Source organism: Meleagris gallopavo, chromosome 1, assembly GCF_905368555.1.
Source record: "Meleagris gallopavo chromosome 1, MGAL_WU_HG_1.1, whole genome shotgun sequence".
Classification (NCBI taxonomy): domain Eukaryota; kingdom Metazoa; phylum Chordata; class Aves; order Galliformes; family Phasianidae; genus Meleagris; species Meleagris gallopavo.
In genome coordinates this window covers 27,822,959-27,843,219 of record NC_139404.1, presented here as the reverse complement: position 1 = coordinate 27,843,219, position 20,261 = coordinate 27,822,959, and positions in this window count along the sequence as shown.

The window sequence follows — 20,261 nt, the reverse complement described above, 5'->3', positions numbered from 1 at the left end:
TTTGAAATGAGCACAGACTGTGTCCTACCAATAATTTTTTTCAGTGTTTTTGGAATGTAGTAGAGGAAAATAAAATGAATATCTCCCAAAATAAAAAAAAAAAAAGCAGGATTGATGTGGAAAAAAGTGCACTTTTTTGGGTTGTATTCAGATATGTTCTGATTTTTTTTCTTACAGCATTCGTTTTGCTATTTTGGACTATCATACTTAATACATCAGTATTATTGAAAACTGAGTCACCCTTTGCTCTTTCTCATTTTTTGTTGTTTTCTCTAATAAGTTCAGTACTCTTTTTAAACATTATACTACTTCCTATTTTTTCTATCTCCGAGATTACAATGATGTATTAGGAAACATGTTAATGTAGCATTAATTTCATCTGAGTAAACTTAGCTTCAAAACATTGAGTATTAATTTTTGTGTTTAATATTTCCACTTTGCAAAAATCATAAAAATTAGCATTATAAACTAATCTACCAAAGATATGGAGAGCAAATTTTCTATTATATCCTGGAGTGCCATCTATATTTATGAGTTTTAGAAAACAAGAGCTTTTGACTTGATTGGCAATTTGTAGTGATGTACAAGCTCATTCTCTCAAGCCGTTATTACAGGATCATAATTTCATCTCAAACTGTAAACATGCAAAGTTTCAAAATAATGTTAAAAACCAGTATCATATAATATTAACAGAGCAGTAAAGCAGATTCATTAATGAGAACTGCTAAATGTAAGAACATGTGAAGAATTTACTCCTCATTCTGTTGATTCATTATTAGCATGTCACTGCTTTTGTTGGACAAAGACAATTAGAACTGAAGTCTTGAAATTTGTGGACTTTTGGGAAACTGAATTCCAAGTTAGTTTAATTTTTCAGACATTGAAACAAGTTAACTGTGGACAGAGTGGGGTTTCAGTATTCCTTAGCCTTGTTAATTATAACTGCTTACGGGGAATTCTAAGATGTAAAATAGTGTCCCTCACCCTGTTTCTTTGTTGAACTAGCAGATATTATAAAGAAAGCTTGTTCCATCTGAGGCTTCTCTCAGAGAGAAAGTCCACTTCATCTTTATCCTTGATTTCACTTCTTGAGTGCTGCAGAATCCACAGAGTTTAGATGCTAGTAATTTTCACCTAGATCTGTAATAGGAGTTCACAACCATAACCACAACACAGAAGATTATGAAGTTGTTCCAGATGTGAAGAATATTTAAAATAGTTGTTTCTGGTGGTAGGTACAAGACTAAATCACTTAGAATGTAAATAATATCTTAACAAACACTGAACTGGCTGTAAATATACTCTTTTTCCGTGATAATTTAGGAAATATACTCGGGAAAATTCCTCAGAAATTCACCTTCATCAGTATTATAGCCAGTCATGAAATTTTTCTTCATACATGCTTCCCCATGTGATGGCTTCAATTTTCTCGTTGTCATCAATACACCATGGTATGTAACATCTTATTCTTTATATAAAGATAATTCCAGTCTTTAATAGCTTCCCCGTGCTTAATATACATAGAAAAATAGCTGCAACTAAAAAGCCAAGCTGCCCTTTCTTCTCCCGGATCATCTCTTCTCCTCTGCTATTGCCTCTCTGCTGCTCCTGGAGTCTAGTATTTTCAGCATACGTTTTCAAGGAAAGGTCCTGGAAACCAAGCATAATAGAAGAAACCTGCATGGTATGCAAAATTAAAAAAAAAATCCGAAAAGGTACATCTGTTTTGGTTTAGATATTACTCATGTGTATTGTCAATCTCTTCTCTAAGAAGCTCAGCCATGAAGAAAGCAGGAACCTTGGTCTTGTTGCTCTTCTCTACATTTATGAAATCTCAGCCCAATTATCACAATTCAGCTGTGGCTTATAAAGGAGGGGTTGTATGTAAACAAAATTTATGCCTTAGAATGATGCATTTCTTTACATGAGAAGTACAGACAAAGTTGAGTTTTGTGACAAAATCTATTGGTTTCCATCCTGAATCCAACTGGAGTGTATGAGGGCATCCTTGGTTTATAAAGCAGGGACTCATTAAGGCAACAGTACCAAATATATGGAGTAGCAAAGCTTGGCAGGGTTTAAGCACTGGAGCAAACAGATGTGAGTCTGCAGATCAAGCTTGTCCTGTGAGACTGAAAAGGAGCAGAGAGTAGAGAACCTGTCTTTATGTGACTGAAAGAAACTCTTCCAGAGACTATAAGGAGTGCGCTCTCAGTGGTGATTCAGAGAGACTCTGAATTGGAAAAAATGGTGTCATCAAGCATCTTCATGCAGGAATACAATGCTAAAGGAGAGGTATTTATGTGGATTTTTTGGTACAGTATTTCTTCTTTTTTCTTTTTTTAAACAAAGTGACTCTGAGATTTTTCTATTTAAAATATTATATATTCTTGTTTATATCCTTATTCAATTTAGATGTATTGAATTCTAAATTCCTCTGATCTTTTAGGGGATAGTCTTAGCAGAGAAAAAAGTTTGGGCACATTGATTTCAAAGCTCTTGGCACCCTGAGATGCTGCTACAATATAGAACCCAGGGATCGTGATGATCAGGACTGAGAGCGTTCTGCCTGCATTCTTGCCTATAGTCTGTAGTGTTTATCTTGAGTTTGGCCTAGAATCTTTCTGTTACATTGATGTCTCCTATGTGCCACTTTACTTGTCCTTTTGGTGGCCACACTGCTCATATAAAATAATATAACCTTAGTGTTTATTGTATTTCTCTATAACATCACAATTTTACTGAACTTATTTGTGCTGTTGCTGGTTTCACAATTTATGTATGCCTGTATTTGGGTTCAAGGCAAGCTAATATTAATTTATTCTGAGTAATACATGTATTACATAGATATATATAACAGTCTCTATGACTGTATATACGTATATAATTTATAGTAATATATTACAGATTTACCTTTCAATTTAAGCAATATGCCTGATTATTTTATACATATAGCCAATAGACTACTACATGAATGAAAATTTGATCTGTTTAACCTTACTACTCTGTCTCATCTGTTGCTAATAATGTAAGCATGCAAGGACTAGGACTGCAGAACCATATGTGACACCAGATGCTCTTTAAAGAAACCTTAATGCAACTGCATGGTTCCCTGTGTTCTTGCCAGAAATTTCTTGCTTCTACATTAATAAGAATCAGTTCTGGTGTTTCTATCTATCTCGTTAGTTTTCTGTGAGTACTTTCTGTATGAAAAACTAGGAACATGCCACTTGGACTGAGGAGTTTAAAAGAAAAATAAAGAAAGCTCTGATTTGCTTCCTTTCTTCCTTTCATCTCTTCTCCTTTTTACATTACAGCAGTTTTCAAAAATTCATATGAAGGAAGATTAAATTTGTTTTGGTTTATGTATGGCATTGTAAATTGATTCTACAAATATATGATTGTGCAATTATTGAGAGCAGGGAAATATTCAAATAGACATTTTAATGGTAATATCTTCAGATTTTTTTAATTCTCACTTACATTCCTGCTTCTTGTAACCCAGGAAACATCCCCATCACTTTTTCTTGATGTAAGATTCTCCTTTCCATTTCTGCCTTCTTCCTCTGCATTTTGCCACATGTATTCTTTCTTTCTTTATTCCTGTCCTCATTCAGTACATTCTGAAAATGCTGAATTAAGTTTATCGCACAATTTTTCTTCTCCCTCCCCCGAGTTTTCTATTTCTTTCCAAATTAATTTGCCCTGCCACCTGGTCTCCGAGGAATTTAGTAATTATTGAGTATATAAAGCCTGGCTCCTAACAGATGGGACTTCCAAAATACACACATCAACAATGTACGTCCTAGGGCCAGAAGATTGTAAGTTAGCTGCAGTTTCATTATGACTTCAATTTTCTAATGGTTGTGAACACTGTCAAAGAACATTAACATTGTTTGTGACACCATGTCTTCTAAATAGTGGAGTTTAGAACAAGCCTATTTCTTTGATTTAGAACATAAGTTTATTTTCCAATTTCATGGTACTGATTGCACACATTTTATAGCCATGTGGATAGGATCTGAAATGTAGTAATTACCTATCTATACTTTCACCTGTGCTTTGCAGAAGGTATTTTAGTCTGTGTCTAATTAGCTATCTCAGCACTTATCATTTGCTAAAGCTTTCTTTACAGAAATACTAGAGTAGAAATGAATTATGAAGGGTATACTCTAGTATTTCTGTATTTTAAAATATAAATCTATGAATGTTCTTTTTCAGTTGTATCAAGCAATATAAGGAATATGGGAAAAAAAAATTCTGATATGTAAATTTTAAATGTTCAAAATTCTTATGACCTGTATTTGCAGATCAAAATCTTTGGCACACCTGTTTAATTTGGGAGAATAGAGAAGATGGAGTAGAAAGAAGGGGGAACATATTCAGAGGGAAAGAGAGAATTCAAATTATCCAGGACTTTTTCATTTTTTACGTGTTATCCATTTCTTATAAATAATTATGTTCCTGAGAGATTCTTGTTATTTCATGTCCTAGGTGCGGGCAGTAATTGACTTCTGTTTAAGTTGCTGTACTTTTTATAAATAACAAATAACTTTAAGGAAGTAGACACTATACTTGGAGGCATTTTTACTGAGTACAGATATGAGGTAGAGCAAGATTTATTTAGAACCAGGTTTTCTACATGTTACAGGATATTAATGTAAGTACCACAAGGGTCAAACTGTTCTGGGACTTGGAGTTTTTAGCTGGAATTTGGCAAGAAATTTGCCCAGAAAAGTGTCCATGACAGAAGATCTCCTTCTCTAGAAATCCTATATATTGCTAACAGTACGTCTCAAAGAGGTGATGGTAGTCATAAAAGCCAAAGCTCTAATTATAGCATTGGTTATGGATCCAGCTGTTAACATGAAGAATAAACTATAACCTGTAGGATTTAGGAGAACAGCACCTAAACTAACATGTTTTCCACTTCTGGCCCAAGAGTTCTTCAGTCTCTCATAATTTGTTCCAGTTCTCCATTTGCAGTGTCACTGGGGGCTAGAAGGATAGAATCAGAATCCTTAGAACTGGAAGTGACCCTTAAAGGTCATCTGGTCCAACTTCCCTGCAATGAATAGGACAGGAACAGCTAGATCAGGTTGCTCAGGGCCTGATCCAGCCTTGGGGTCTCCAGGGGTGGGGTTTCAATCAAATACCTGGGCAACATGTTACAGTGCCTCACTGCCCTCATTGTAAAATAATTTTTCTTTATATCCAACCTAAATCTACCCTCTGTAAGCTTGAAGCCATTTCCACTTGTTCTATCACCACAGACCCTGCTAAAAAGTCTGCCCCCTTCTTTCCTGTAGCTCTCTTACAGATATTGAAATGCTGCTCTCAGGTCACCCTGGAGCCTTCTCTTCTCCAGTCTGATCAGCTCTTTCATCCTGTCCTCATAGGAGAAATGTTCCACCTCTTGGATCATTTCTATGGGCTCTCCTCTGGACACGCTTCAACACGCTCCTGTACTGATGACTTCATATCTGCAGTACTCCAGGTGAGGTCTCACCAATGCAGAGCAGAGAGGCAGGATCACCTCCCTCAACCTGCTGGCCATGCTGTATTTGATGCAGCCCGGGATACGGTTGACTTTCTGGGCTGCAAGGACACATTGCTGGCTCCTGGCCAGCTTCTCATCCACCAGTATCCCCAGGTCTTTTAAAGCAGAGCTTTAATCCCTTAGCTTGTATTGTACTGAGAGTTGCCTGGACCAAGGTGCAAGATCTTGCATTTGGATTTGTTGAACCTCGTGAGCTTCACCTGGGCTCACTGCTCAAGCCTATCTAGGTCCCTCTGGAAGGCATCCTGTCCTTCTGGTGTGTTGACTGCACCCCACAGCTTGGTGTCATCCACAAGCCTGCTGAGGGTGTGCTGGACCCCACTGTCAGTGTCATTGATTAAGATATTGAAAAGTATCAGTCTCAGCACTGACCTCTGTGGGACACCACTCATCACTGATTTCCATCCAGACACTGAGCCACTGACCACCACATTGAGCCACCATATTGAGCCACTGATCACCAAGGATGAAGAGTGTGAGTTAATAATCTCAGAGGTAAAAGAACATGGTGATTTTTTCCGCATTATCCTTGATCACAACCAGCAGGTGATAAGAATCCCATAGTAGCAACTCTGATCAGCACCATCCTACCTTGCAGAAGGAAATCTCCACCACGTGGCCTGTTCTCTTGGTATCGTTCAGATTCAGATGATTTTCAATTGACAGTCCTATATAGTTGCCTTCAACTTCTGGAATGCACCAGGGATGAGGACTTCAACTTCCTGAAGCTTCCTCTAGACAGTAATTGGAACAGAGCCATAGTTACACATAGTCCCATTTTCCCTGGAGCAGTTTCTGGCTTTTTCATGACCTCCACTGAGCTAACTGCACTTACAACTAACTTCCTGTTAGTTTCCACTCTACCTAACTGCCAGCTAAATATATGTAATTCACTGCAGATGAACAGCAGATTACTCCCTGAGTAGCACAAGGTTGCTGAACATTTTCCAGACATCTTTGGTGATAAATGCTTTCTTACCCTCTATATGGTGAATAGGCTTTTCTTATCATGCACGTCTTGTAAAAATTTGGTTATTTCTCCATGATACCTTTTTAACAATCAGAAGGAAGAACTGTTTGCCAGGACTTTATGCTAATTGCCCTACATAAAGAGATAGAAATAGAAGAGATAAAAATTAACTAATGCTCTTTTTGTGATCAGAAGCTGTTCTAAACAATTCATTTTTTAAAGGCGTTATCAAGCATTTAACTAGGAAAGAGGCTTAAACACAACAGTGAGATTCCTTCTGGGAAATGACTTCCATAGAATCATAGAATTATCAAGGTTGGAAAAGACCTCCAAGATCATCTATTCCAACCACCCACCTACCACCAATATTTTCCCACCAAATTATGTCACTTAGTACAACATCTAAACAGTGGATTAATATTATCACTTGCCAGGTCTTCAAACACTAGCATGATTTGGATGTGATCCATGAGGAAGATGTGCTGCTGAGAGCTCACATAACTACTGATTCATTGATTTAAGCTTGGTGGTTGGTTTTTTTTGTTTGTTTGTTTGTGTTTTTTGGCAGAGAATGAATTATTACTGGAAGCCAAGGCAGGAGAAAAACAATACTTGAAATACTTTTATTTTAGGTTTTATATTAACATGAATGGTATTTGAATTTGCAGTATTACAAAGAAATAGCTTCAGCTATTATGAGGTAAATATGCAACTAGCAGGAAGTTTGATGGCACAGTCTGTTCTTTTGCCTGAACAGGAAGCTCTGTATACTTTCAGCATCAGCTTTGGAGAATAAAACACAGAAAAAATTTAGATAATAAATGTACCAATCTGAAACTTTTGTTTCAGTTCTGACACCACAGATGCATTTATGTTGTCACAGTTGTAAATCTGTGACTGCAAAAGACTCTATTCAGTTTCTGATATATGAAGTGATAAATAAAACAAAGCTGGGCCTGGAGCATCTCTCACATGAGGACTGACTAACCTGTGTTGGTTCAGCCTGGGAAAAATAAGACGGAGGGGGGATCTAATCAGTGTTTATAAATATCTGAAAGGATGTGGGAGGCAAATGGATTGGGTTAGATTCTTCTTGGTGGTGTGTAGTGATAGGACAAGGAGTAATGACCTAAAACTTGAACATCAGAAGTTCTGTACTAATGTGCGGAAGTTCTTTACAGTAAGAGTAATGGAGCACTGGAACAGGTTGTCCAGAGAAGTTGTGGAGTCTCCTTCTATAGAGATATTCAAGACCTGTCTGGATGCCTTCTTGTGTGACCTACTGTGGGGTACCTGCTTTAGCAGGGAGGTTGGACTCAGTAATCTCTTGAGGTCCCTTCCAGCCCCTGCAATTCTGTGATTGCAAACTTGTAAAAATGTGAGTTTAAAACTTCCCTGTAATTTATATGAGGATTAAGTGCTACTGTCAAAATCACTTTTATTTATGCCCTTAAATAATGAATATGTTATTATGGTAATGCTATTCTTTTCCATTTTTATATTATGCCATTTTTATAGCCTTTCCTTGAACACCTCATCACCGCCCTTTTAATCCAGGGATGAATGAGAATAGTAAAGGTTAGGAAATTAGTTAATTACTATTAAGCTCCAATGGGAATTTCCAAATTCTTTATCAGGATTCCATGTTCTGTGGACCTCTAATGTCCTTCTTCTCCTTGTGAATAAGATGGTTTGCAAAGTGCATGAAGAAGTGGAAGTTCAATTGAAATGGTCTACATTGTAGGCAGTTTTCCAGTCAGTCAGTTTCTAAGTCCTTTTAGTGCTCAACTCTTTCTGTGACCTGTGATCAGATGTGTTTTAGAAATTGTATTCTAAGCTAATCAAAAATTATTCTTTGTATGGAGTGTGTCACAATGGAAGTCAGTTACTGCTGTTTATTGCTGCCACATTTCTGAAGCACTTTCTCATTCTAGGCCTCAGATGAGAATGAGATTCACACTTTCAAGATAATGTTGTAGATGTGTATGTTAGATACACTATACACATTAGGTGTCAATGACTTTGAACAATAAGATCTTCACATTCTAGACTCTTATATTGCCCTTACAAGTGTCCTGGCTCTTAAAGGTAGTGTGAATACAGCAGCTGATCCTCATAAACCTAAGTTTCAGATTCATTTTTTAATATGCTGGTCTTCCTTGGCTGGTAGGGGAAGACCATATTTTACTTATCACAAGACAAGAACACTAACAGTAAAAACATACGGCTGCTGGAGGTTATTTCAACAACTGATATTTGAACAGGAGGTTCCAATCCCAAAGAGAGAGTGCTTGGCAAGATTAGGAAACGCGAGGGCAGCCTTCAGAATCCAGCTTTCTTTGTAATCAGTCACTACTGAAGTCTTCTCTACTTCAGTAACAGGGAACAGCAAGTACTCTAGGTCCAGGAAAGAAATGAGATGACTTCAAATACGGCATTAAAGATGATCTGGCAACTGGTGCTTGGAAGTAAGGAAATGCTGTTATGTGGTCCCAAAAAAGATCATATCAATGGACCTGTTGAGGACACTTTCCTTATATTCTCCATTATATTGTATTCAATGATATATTTATTCATTCACCAATTAGGTTTTTATCTATGCAAAAATTAAATGAATGCAAAAAACAAAAACAAAAAAAAAAAAACTTCAAACATTACATTAAAGGAACTTATATTACTTTAAAGGAACATAATTATCTTTAGCTGAAAGAAAAGCCACAAATAATTTGACTTTATATCAGCTTTCAAGAACTAATGGAGAACCACTGTTTGCCTTCCACCTGAAGTTAGGTGGAGTTGCGTATACAAAAACTTCTATTTTCATTGTTGAATCTAAAACAGAGCTTTCTGTTCCCTTCATAGGCTGCCTGCAGTCAGTCTGTGCATGGGTCATGATAGCAAGTATGATCAAGAAAACAGAATTTGGCCTAAAGACTCAGAATACTGAGGTCATTACGAGGTTTTGCTGGTCAGGTCATTCTGCCCTGGGGTGTCTCCACAGTCCTGCCTATGGCTCAACACCTCATCTCCTCATCTCAGCCCAGCCCATGGCCATCATTCCCTGGCAGAGTGCGGGCAGAGCAGAGCCCCTGGTAGTGGAATAAGACATGACTAGTGAGATTCTGCCCTGCCTACTCTGTGGACAAACCAAAGGTTATGCTTCAGCTCACCTGTAAGAAAGAAAAGTAAAAAACAAAGAGAAAAAAAAAAAAGAAGAAGAAGAAAAAAAAAGAAGCCTATTTTTGTATAGGCAGTATATTGTGTAAATTGATTACTTGCATAAGATTTCACTTACTGAGTACATAAGACAAGTTAAGGTAGTTAACACCTCTTCAGAGGGATGTAAAAGCCAGGTAGATTGAGTTTCTAAGTTTAAGACATTTTTTTGTTTTTCATTATGCATGTGTTATTCTAGTGAGACCAGAATTTCAAGGAATTCTGACTAACTGATCTTCTCAATGTCTAAATCAGTTACATGCAGAAAGAGAAATGAGCATGTGCTCTGTAAGCAGTACTGATTTATTCAGAATTCAAACTAAATTGGTTATGAAAGTCAGAGATGCATTAATGAAGATTAACAATAGAGCCCTAAGGATCCTGAATAACTGAACTGGAAATATGAGAATGATTGATGCAGCAATGGTAACAAAAGCCCTTCTGAGAAAAGAAAACTCCCAGTGTTATTATGGAGAATGAGAAGGGCAGTGAACCACATACTGAAAACCAAAGTCTCCACTTTACTTGTTAGGAAAGAACTGGAGGCAGCTAATTCCAAACAATGAAGACCATTCATTGGCATTCTTTAGTAATGACTTGGATGCTATTCTTTTTTGGAAAACTTTCAAAAATTTTGGATTTTCATAATTTTAGAATTTTACTTTTCTGTAATAAGATAATATTTCCCTTTTTCTTGCTTGTACAATTAACCACAGCATACAGTCAACAAGAAAATAATAACTCACACTTTTCTATTACAGAAAATAAAATTTTCTGTACTACTGTGTTACAGAAACAGTCTTAGGTTAAACTGGAAAGCTGGGTTTTATTCTAGTACATTTCAAATAATGGACTCAATAAATGTTTCAGTGTATTTTTTTGTTTGTTTGTTTGTTTGTTTTTGTGTGCTTAAGACAAGAAAATAATATTCAACATCTAAGAATATAAACGAGGAAGTTCAAAACTGAAACCCTCGCTCATCCAGGTCATTAATGGAGATGTTAAGCAAGACCAGACCCATTATCAATCCCTGGAGAAAACTGGTAGCTACAGACCTCCAACTAGGCTCTATGCCACTGATCACAATCCTCTGAGATCCAGCAGTCAGCCAATTCTCATTCCATCTCACTGACCACTCATTTACATTCATCCACACTTCCTATGCTTACCTACAAGGACTTTATGAGAGACAGTGTCAAAAGCCTAGTCCTATCACTATGCTCCTGATAGAGAATCCCTCTCCAGCTTCCTTGTAGCCCCCTCTTTAATCTGCTATAATATCTTCCCAATAAAAAGTCTCTCCCTACGTTTATTATAAGCCCTACTTAAGTACCGAAAGGTTGCAGTAAAATCTCCGTGGAGCCTTCCCCAATCTAAACTTTCCATCTCCGTCAGACTTTCTTCATAGGAGAGGTGATACAGCTATCTGATTATCCTCATGGCCTTCCTTTTCTTGTGCTGAGGGCTCTGGAGCTGGATGCAGTATTCCAGGGGGTATCATAAGGATGGAGTGAAAGGAAGAATCATTGCTGGTCACGCTTCTCTTTATGCAGCTCAGGATACAAATTGCAATACTGTGGTTGCTCTGGCTTCTCCAATTTTTATATTGTTTTGGGATATCTGAATCTCATGTGAGATTTCTGGTTACTTTTTGGGTACTGGACAAAAATGCATGATAAATTGCAATTTCTGAAATAATCTGACTTAAATATCACAAAAAGGAATACAAGACAAACTCTTTAAAAAAGGTTTCACAGTGGTTGTATTTTAAAAAGTATTTTGATATTTTAACAGGAAAATGATAGTTCTCCTACATAAAATGAAATTCATCTTGCAATATCAAAAATTCCAAGAGATAGAAATATCCCCATCTGGTAATAATAAAAATGCTCAACACCAATCTGAAACTGAACTGCATATTTTTTAGAGAGATGAGATAGAGTCTTTTAAAATCACCTGACAAGTTTTGGTATTTTTTTTTTTTCTGGCATGAGAAAAAAATCAAAGAGATTTAATTTTTTGAAATAAACATAGCTGACTACAAGCAAAAGATATTTTTAATTAAACAGCTACAATCTCTTCAAAGGATTTTATGCACTAAAAATATATATATATATTTCATTAGTGACACTATGTATAGAAGTGACAATTTTCTTTTAGTTTGTTTTCAACCACTGTTACAGAACTTCTGGCAATATGCGACAGCCTAAAGTAGAACATGTTTCTTCTGATGTTAAAAACTACCAATATTTGTTTCTTCACCAGCTTTTATTTCTTTGATTCTATTTTGATAAAAAGCTTCTATGTTCAGGAAGTCCTTGTGTTTTCTGTTGAAAATATGTTTTAAATAATTTGAATAACTTTGATTGTGAACGATTGTGAGAGAAACAGCAGAGATTTTCCGACTGCTTGAAGCATTTCTGATTACTCTGTATATTGATCTCCTCAGATATGCATAATAAATATCCCAGACATAGACAGAATTGAAGTAGTGACTTCAAATAAAATTAAATTTGTTAAACTTGGTCTATTTTATAAGAACTGTTATGTTACATAACCCACCTTCTTCATTTCATATTTCACACCTGAAGCCAATTTCAAGCACAGTGGTACTAGACAATATTTCAGTCACAAAAATGCATTGAAGCAGCATCAATATTTTGCTTTCATTTTTAAATTCCATTTTCATCAGAATTCAAAGCATAAATAAAGCCATGGAATGAACCTCAACTGAACAAAAGTTCTAAAGCAATGACAAAAGAGAATGAAATAAAACCAGAAGTTTCAGTCAAGAGAGGATGGATCTTCACAAGAAGTTACCAAACAAAGGAACAAAAGTAGAGACTAAGAAGATGTACAGTTCAATTGCTTCCAGATTACTTTCAGATAACTTTATGTTAAAGTTAATCATGGCACCAACAACCTCCCAGTATTTTATTACAACCATTTTGAAAATACAACAAATCTTCTGAAACTAGATATTTTAAAATATTAAGATACTAAAATAAGTTTGACTTCTAAAATTTTTGCATTTGAAAATCTACTTCTGAATTTTTAGGGTACCTTCTGCCTATATTTTCAAGCTGTTCCCATCCACTTCTGAGAATTAAAAGCATTCTAAAAGATGAGGCAGAAAACTTCAAAAACTACAATTCTTTGCAATACTGACTAAAGTGAGAATTTATGTCACTGGGCAACACCAAACCTTGGGACAAAAAACAGGAGACAAAACTGACTGCAGCAAGAGTTATGACTGTATGATTCAGTATAAACAAGTACTTCTTGATTATTTTTCTTCAAAGTTAATGCATAATGTAAATCTTGCTATCCAGAAGGTTACTTGAAAGACAGTGTACATTTTATTGTAGGTTGAAATTTTATTCTAGCATTTATGTCAGTCATACCCAAATATTCATGTTCAATAGCATCTTTCTTCAGCATGTTTTATTACAATAGATAATAGCTACCCAAACAGATGGTTCAGTTGCACAACTGTTAACTTCATTTCTTCTTTTTTATTACTGTGGAAATCCATAGTTATTTCACTGGTTTGTATAACTATGTAGCTATTTTATATCCATCTATTTCTTTGACTGCCACTCAATATTCTGGTTCTTTTACCCTTAGGTCTTCCTCATCACTATTGACTTTCATGTCAGAGTATACATATGATTTACATTTTCCTTAGTTATATTTTATCATTTTCTGTCCTAGCGTTTGCAATTATTTAACCAGTAATTATGCTTAATTCTGTAAGTTTTCATAAAAACAAACAGAACTCCATGTGCTCTGTTTTAAGCCCCTGTCTTTAAAAATCTCCCCAGACCACTTCAAACATCAACTGCGCCTCTGATACATAGGTTCCTTCAGAAAGAAGAAAATAGACTGCATCAGTAGATGAATAAGAAAAGCACTCATCATAGTGATTCACTCATAGCTATCTTACCTTCTTCTCAATAATGTATGTATTCAAAGGACTTTTGTCTCATGACTCTTCTAAAGTCTAGGAAATCTTCTCTGCAGCCCAGGAAGAATAGGAAGGAGTTGTTTTTTGTAGTAACACCCTTTACAAAATTTGTATCAAGATTTAAAATATCCCTTGTCACATTCCTTCCCTATTTATCTGGCTCTACATTCATGTTGAATACCAAATACTGCCTCCTGAGAAGTTCTGAGCAGAAAAACATATGTGTTTTCCACTGTCTGATAGAGAATTCATGCCTTTTTCATAAGGGCTCTAGTAAATAATCAGGTATATTGTACCTGTTTTTGAAGAAATTCTTTCTACCAGTTCACAGGAAAAGAGTGATAGCTTCTGAGACTTCAGGCTGCAAATCTCATAAAGAAAAAGCATCCACAGGAAATATGCATGAACGAACCATGAGAAAAGCTTGAGAGAAGACTTGTTCAATAATGTTAAATGGCTAAATGTACACCAGAGAGACAGATAGAAAACCTGAGAGTGGTGTTTGGTTGAACTAGAGTTTTCAGGCCAAAATGTGCAACAGAACCACTGGAAGATAGTGAAGAAGCTGTATCACTGAAGTTTATTTTTTGAGACCACCAGCACTGTTTATGTGTTGAGTAAAAATCTCTTTAGATAAATATTTAGAAATCTGTACAATATTACAGAACATGGTGTTAAAACTTGTATGAGAAAAGAAGATGATTCTCAGAAGCTTTGGCTGCTAGGAAGGAATCATAAAATAAATAAATCATAAGCAGAGATAGTATAGTTACTTTTAAATGTAACCCTTTTACAGCTACATATGAAAGTTTTTCTACAAACATACATGTGCTGAAAGGACCATAAATATACATGTAAATTTGATGTTGCAAACACATAGCTGTTATTTGTATTTCTATTTTAAATGGAAATTTCTGTATTCTTACTTCAGTCATTTATTGCATGGAGATCTTTGCAAAGATATTACTATATAAGAAGGTGCTGAAAGAGGACCAAACTGGTCATTCAGTCAGGTTGGGTGATGAATGAAGAGCAAGGTGTTATATAGAATGAATAAGAAATTTAAAATATAGCAGCACAGTGGCTTAAATTATCCCATTTTCTATCATTTGAAAATTATGAAGCAAGTCCACTTTCAAGCTTAGCTTTAGATTTAAAGACAAAAGAAAACCACAGCAGAACCTATTTCAAAGCTATGGGAAAATGAGTATTATTACTGTATAATTTAATAGCTTTCCAGTAATGATCCAATAGCATTCTCCAGATTGGCACAGCTATTTTCATATTTATGAAAGCCATCTTGAAGAACATTTTCTGAATTATTCTGAATTCATGAAAGGGGGTTCACAGGTTCAGAAATGGATTTTTATTGACCCACAGATTCTGAGATGAGGATTTTCAATATGCACATCAGTGTGTCACTTCCTAAACAATGTAAATTATATTAGTAGAGTCTACTTTTTCCATTTTTATTCATAGACTGTATTTTATGTTGTCCTGTAAAATAGCTTACTTCTGCCATATTGAAGAAGAAAGTTCTAGAGAAACTGAAAAAAAGTCCTTCACATAGAGAGTGGTGAGGTGCTGGAGAGAGGCTGTGGATGCTCCATCCCTGGAGGTGTTCAAGGCCAGGTTGGATGGGACCCTGGGCAGCCTGTTCTGGTACCAGATCTGGAGGTTGGTGGCCTTGCCTGTGGCAGGGGGATTGGAACTTGATGCTTGGGGTCCCTTTCAAACCAAGCCATTCTATGAAATACAACCTCCTTTGCTTCTGTATTTGTTGCAGAGCAGAAGGTGATGGGTTGAAAAGCAAGGGAGGGCATGTAGGATCAATTGTACCAGCTTCTCTATATAAATTATCTTCTTAACTAGAAATAAGGTGCAATACCATTGGTTGTTTTTTTTTGTTCTTGTTTGTTTGTTTGTTTCCAAGTGCAGTGTCAATACTGTATATCTAGAAAAGTAAGAATTTTCAAGTCCTTAGCACTGCAAAGAGACATGCACAGTTGTTGCTACAAAACAGTATCATTTAAGTGCACACAAAACAAAAATGAATTAATTTCATTAAAGTCAGATGCAATATAGAAGTTTAACATTCCAAATACGTAGTTTCCAAAAAGAAGTGTTTTAAAACTAGGTTTGATGATAAGATTAATAACTGTATCATTACTGTAATTAGGTTAAAATGCTAAATTAATGTTATTTTACAACAATAGACAATTTTGAAACAACAGAATATTATAACCTTTTTTTTTTTTTTTCATTATTCCATTTCATGCACACAGACATCTGAGTGTTTCTCAAGATTGTGCTGTACTGCCATCTCTCACCTATTCATTGGATGAAACTGAGTGTATTGTATATGGAATTGGCTTAAAGGGACCAATTAATGTATTTCAGAGCCTAGAGTGGGGCTCTGCATTTTTTCATAATTTGTGAAGCATGGCCTTAAGATGAAGGCACATTACTCTGTCTACTGATGATCCAAAAGTGAAAGCAGCAAACAGTATAAAGTTTTGTAATTATCTGCCTTGATCTTATAACACTGTCCTATGGTGTCATATCTGATCTTAAAGAAATCAGAGAAAGTAATTAATCTCTAATTTTATCATTAGATTACGAGTCTATCAGATATAAAGACATAATTATATTCAAGAGAGATGGAGAGAAGTAAAATGAACATGGCCTGTGAAATGATTAATTCTGTGTCCTGGAGTCAATTAAGCATAGGATAACTGCAATTCTCTGAAATCACATTTAATGCTGTAATGCACTGTAACAAAGGAGCTAGTGGGAGTACAAAAACAGTACTGCATATGAAAAATTGGTAAAATGTGTACTTCACCATTAAATATCATAATAACCTTTGAATAACATTTGACTTCATCATTAACAAGACTGCATAGATGGTGCTGTTTTTATGCTGGTCTTAGAGCAAAATACAAAAGAAGGATAAATAAATCATGGTAGAAAGTGTCAAATACATAATAAAAATGAGAACCCTTGGTTCCTACATTCTCTGGTTAATGTTCAAAGCTTACCAAGAACATACCAAGTAGATTTTTAAATACACACTACCCTCATCCTTAGTGTACACATCTGGATGTCTCCAGAATCCTGAGCATGCTGACTACGCCAAATGCTCTATAATTAATATAACTAATGATCAGCTGTTCCTCCTTCTCTAAAGCTGTCTCCCACAGTCATATTCTACATAACACACTGAATAAACACACAGAAACAATTTGCTTGAGACAAGTAGGTGGAAGAACAGAGATGTGGAGAATAAAAGTAGGAATAAAAGTAATAGAATGATAATGAGGAAGGAAACTATAAACAGTACATTGGTGTTCTAGTGTACCCCACAATGGAACTCTAACACAGAATGGGTTGAAGAATAGATAAATAAGATAGCTCTGATGACACTTGCTTATATGTGTGGGGCCTAGGTTGACAGTTAAAAGTTCCTTTTGCTACATAATTAAAAAGAGTGGAGTTGATAAGTAAAATATTCACTTGGAGAATATCTGTTTTTCCATGTTAAACTTTTCCTGGTAATTTTTGCGAAAATCAACATTTGATGGAAGATGGTTTTTCAGTTAAGCAGAATTTTTCCTCTGAAAAACAGAGGTTGCTTTGTCTGCTATCACTGAGTCCATTAATGGAATTTATCTATGAATGTTCATGAAGTGAATGGCTGTTTTGCTGATGGCAAGATTGACTTTGAAGACTGTTCATGGCATTGTTCCCAAGTAAGTTAGTATAAAATGGAGTTGTAAATTTAGAAAAGATAGCTGACATTCGCTGTCAATAACTGAACCTCGCATCATGAAATGAAACTGTAGGAAGCTGTTGTACACTGAAGAGTGCCTAGAAGAAAAAAGAACTCCCAACTAAGCTCTCTTTACCAGTGAAATCATACCTATTTTATTAACTAATAAAATGCTTCTATAATGTTAGTTCAAAAAAGGCAGAGCTTTTTTTTAAAAAAAAAAAAATTAAGAATTAAGAATATTAATTCAGGAGTACATTTATCACCTTTATTTAGAAGAAGATCACCACCTCTTTATTTATATTCAGTGCTCTTTACATATTATTAGTACCTATAATGTTGTAGTAGACACAATGCATGACCATTATTCTCTGTATGAAGTCATACAGAAGTCATATAATCCATACTTGCTTTATAAAAGCAACATCCTTTGTGAGTAGGCTTATATATTATGATTTGTTCGCCAAATCTAATTTTACAAATCTACTTATTTAAAAATATAGATACTTTTTCTGCATTTTGTGTTTTCAAGGCAGAACACCGTTATCAGTGGTACTTGTATATACTGAAGATCAGGTCCATATGCAACAGGCAGTGGATAGATATGTTTCTACAAATTCTCCTGTTGTTAGATGGATTTGTTTTAATTGCTTTTGTTTACAGATAAAGCATATAAGTACAACACATTTTTAATGCTAGAAGGTGTTTTTTTCAAAATGCCCAAGGTTCATAACCATTTCTGCTTCCTATCTGTTAGCTAGCATGACTCGTGTCAAGCAACTACACTAGAAAATGGTTAATCGCTCCAGTCAGACTCTTAACTATTAAAAAAAATAATGCTGATTCCTTATTAAGCTCAACTGATCTGATGTGCAACATAGAATAATTGAATCATTGAATCACAGAATCATAGAATGGTTTGGGTTGGAAGGGACCTCAAGGTTCATGAAATTCCAACCTCCCTGCCACAGGCAGGGTTGCCAATTGCTACATCAGCTTGCCCAGGGCCATATCGAACATGACATTAAACACCTTCAGGGACAGGGCATCCACAACCTCTCTGGGCAGCCTGTTCCAGCACCTCACCACTCTCAGTGAAAAGCCTTCCCTTGACATTTAATCCAATTCCCCTTCCTTTAGCTTAAAACCATTCCCCCTTAATCTATCTACACATGTGAAAAGTTGATTCCCCTCAGGTTTATAAATTTCCTGCAAATACTGGAAGACCGCAATAAAATCTCCCTGCCCCCTTCTTTTTTCCAGGAGAAGCAAACTCAGTTCCTTCAGCCTATCACCATAGGAGAGGTGCTTCTGCTCCTGGATCATCCTTGTGGCCCTCCTCTGGATCCTCTCCAAAAGCTCCACATCTTTCCTGTGTTGGGGGCCCCAGACTTGGACTCAGTACTGCAACTGGGGCCTCACTAAGACAGAGTAGAAGGGGACAATCACTTCCCTGTCCCTGCTGGCCACCCCTCTTCTGATGGAATCCAGGATACCCTTGGCCTTCTGGGCTGCAAGGACACACTGCAGGCTCACATGGATGTGGTTGGGGATCATGTCAAAGGCCTTGCAGAAGTCCAGCTAAATGACATCAGTTGCCTTCCTTTTTTCCACAGATGCCAACAACAATCAAGTAACAACTCAATCAATGATTATTTAGATTTTTTTTTCTTTCTTCTGTTTTTTGTTTTGTTTTGTTTTGTTTTAATATAAAGCAATTTCAGTATTCAATATGTTTCAGTGTTGTTTATCAAGTATATATAAAACACACAAAGGATATATCTTACAGTGCAGAGAAAATGTCTTGAGGTCTGCTATGCTGATATGCTGATAGGACTCGAAGGTAGCAAAGGTTGTTTTCCGGTAATGACATTTTAATAGACATTCAATTGCAAAACAGACATGGATCACCAGAAAATATAATTTGGGATTTCAAAGTCAAAGTCTAGTGAATTTGTCTCCAGAATAGAGTTTATGAATATGCAGTGGATGAATGATTTTTTAGGTATGTGATTTTTTGAATTTCAATTTCTCCTCTTATTATAACGATGTCAAAAAAATCATATTTTTCATTTAGACCAAGTCATATACAGTGTATTTTATATATTGCTTTTCAGCAGCATAAAGGGTTTTCTCCTTGCTGAGTAATAATAAATAAATCAATTGAAATTCTCAAGTAAATGATTTCTGAATTCTTTGCCATGCAGAATTCCAGTCACAAGATACTGTAATTTACTGTCTTTTTCAATGCTTAATCCTTACTTTTTAATGCCTGGTGGTAAATAGTCTTTGCTTTGGTTGAAATTTCATTTAACAGCATGGCTTTTCTGATGAGACCCAGTTAACTAATTATTGTTTAATTATGTACTAGTGCTTCTCTATTAGTAGCACCATTCTAGTCTATGGAAAAGCTAAAGAAAATTCATTTCAAGTTATTAAAATATGTGCAAAAAATAAAAGTTTGAACTCTTTCCATCTTGGCTTCCAAGTTAATGGCTAATATTAGTTTTAAAACAATATTTATGAAGACAAAGGAATCTGTTTCTCTGGAGGGGAAAAAAATAAAAAAAGGAAAAATTTATGTCTCAAATGAAACATTTTCCCGAGATGCCACTGTTGATAGCATCTAGCAACTAATTTTTAATGATTTGCTATTGTAAATAAATTAAACAATTCTAATTGTGCTATGGAGAATATTTGTTTTTGCTTTTTCCACAGTCTTTCTTAATGAGATTATTCCCAAGTCTTTGATAAATTCAAATAAATTGTTATTCCT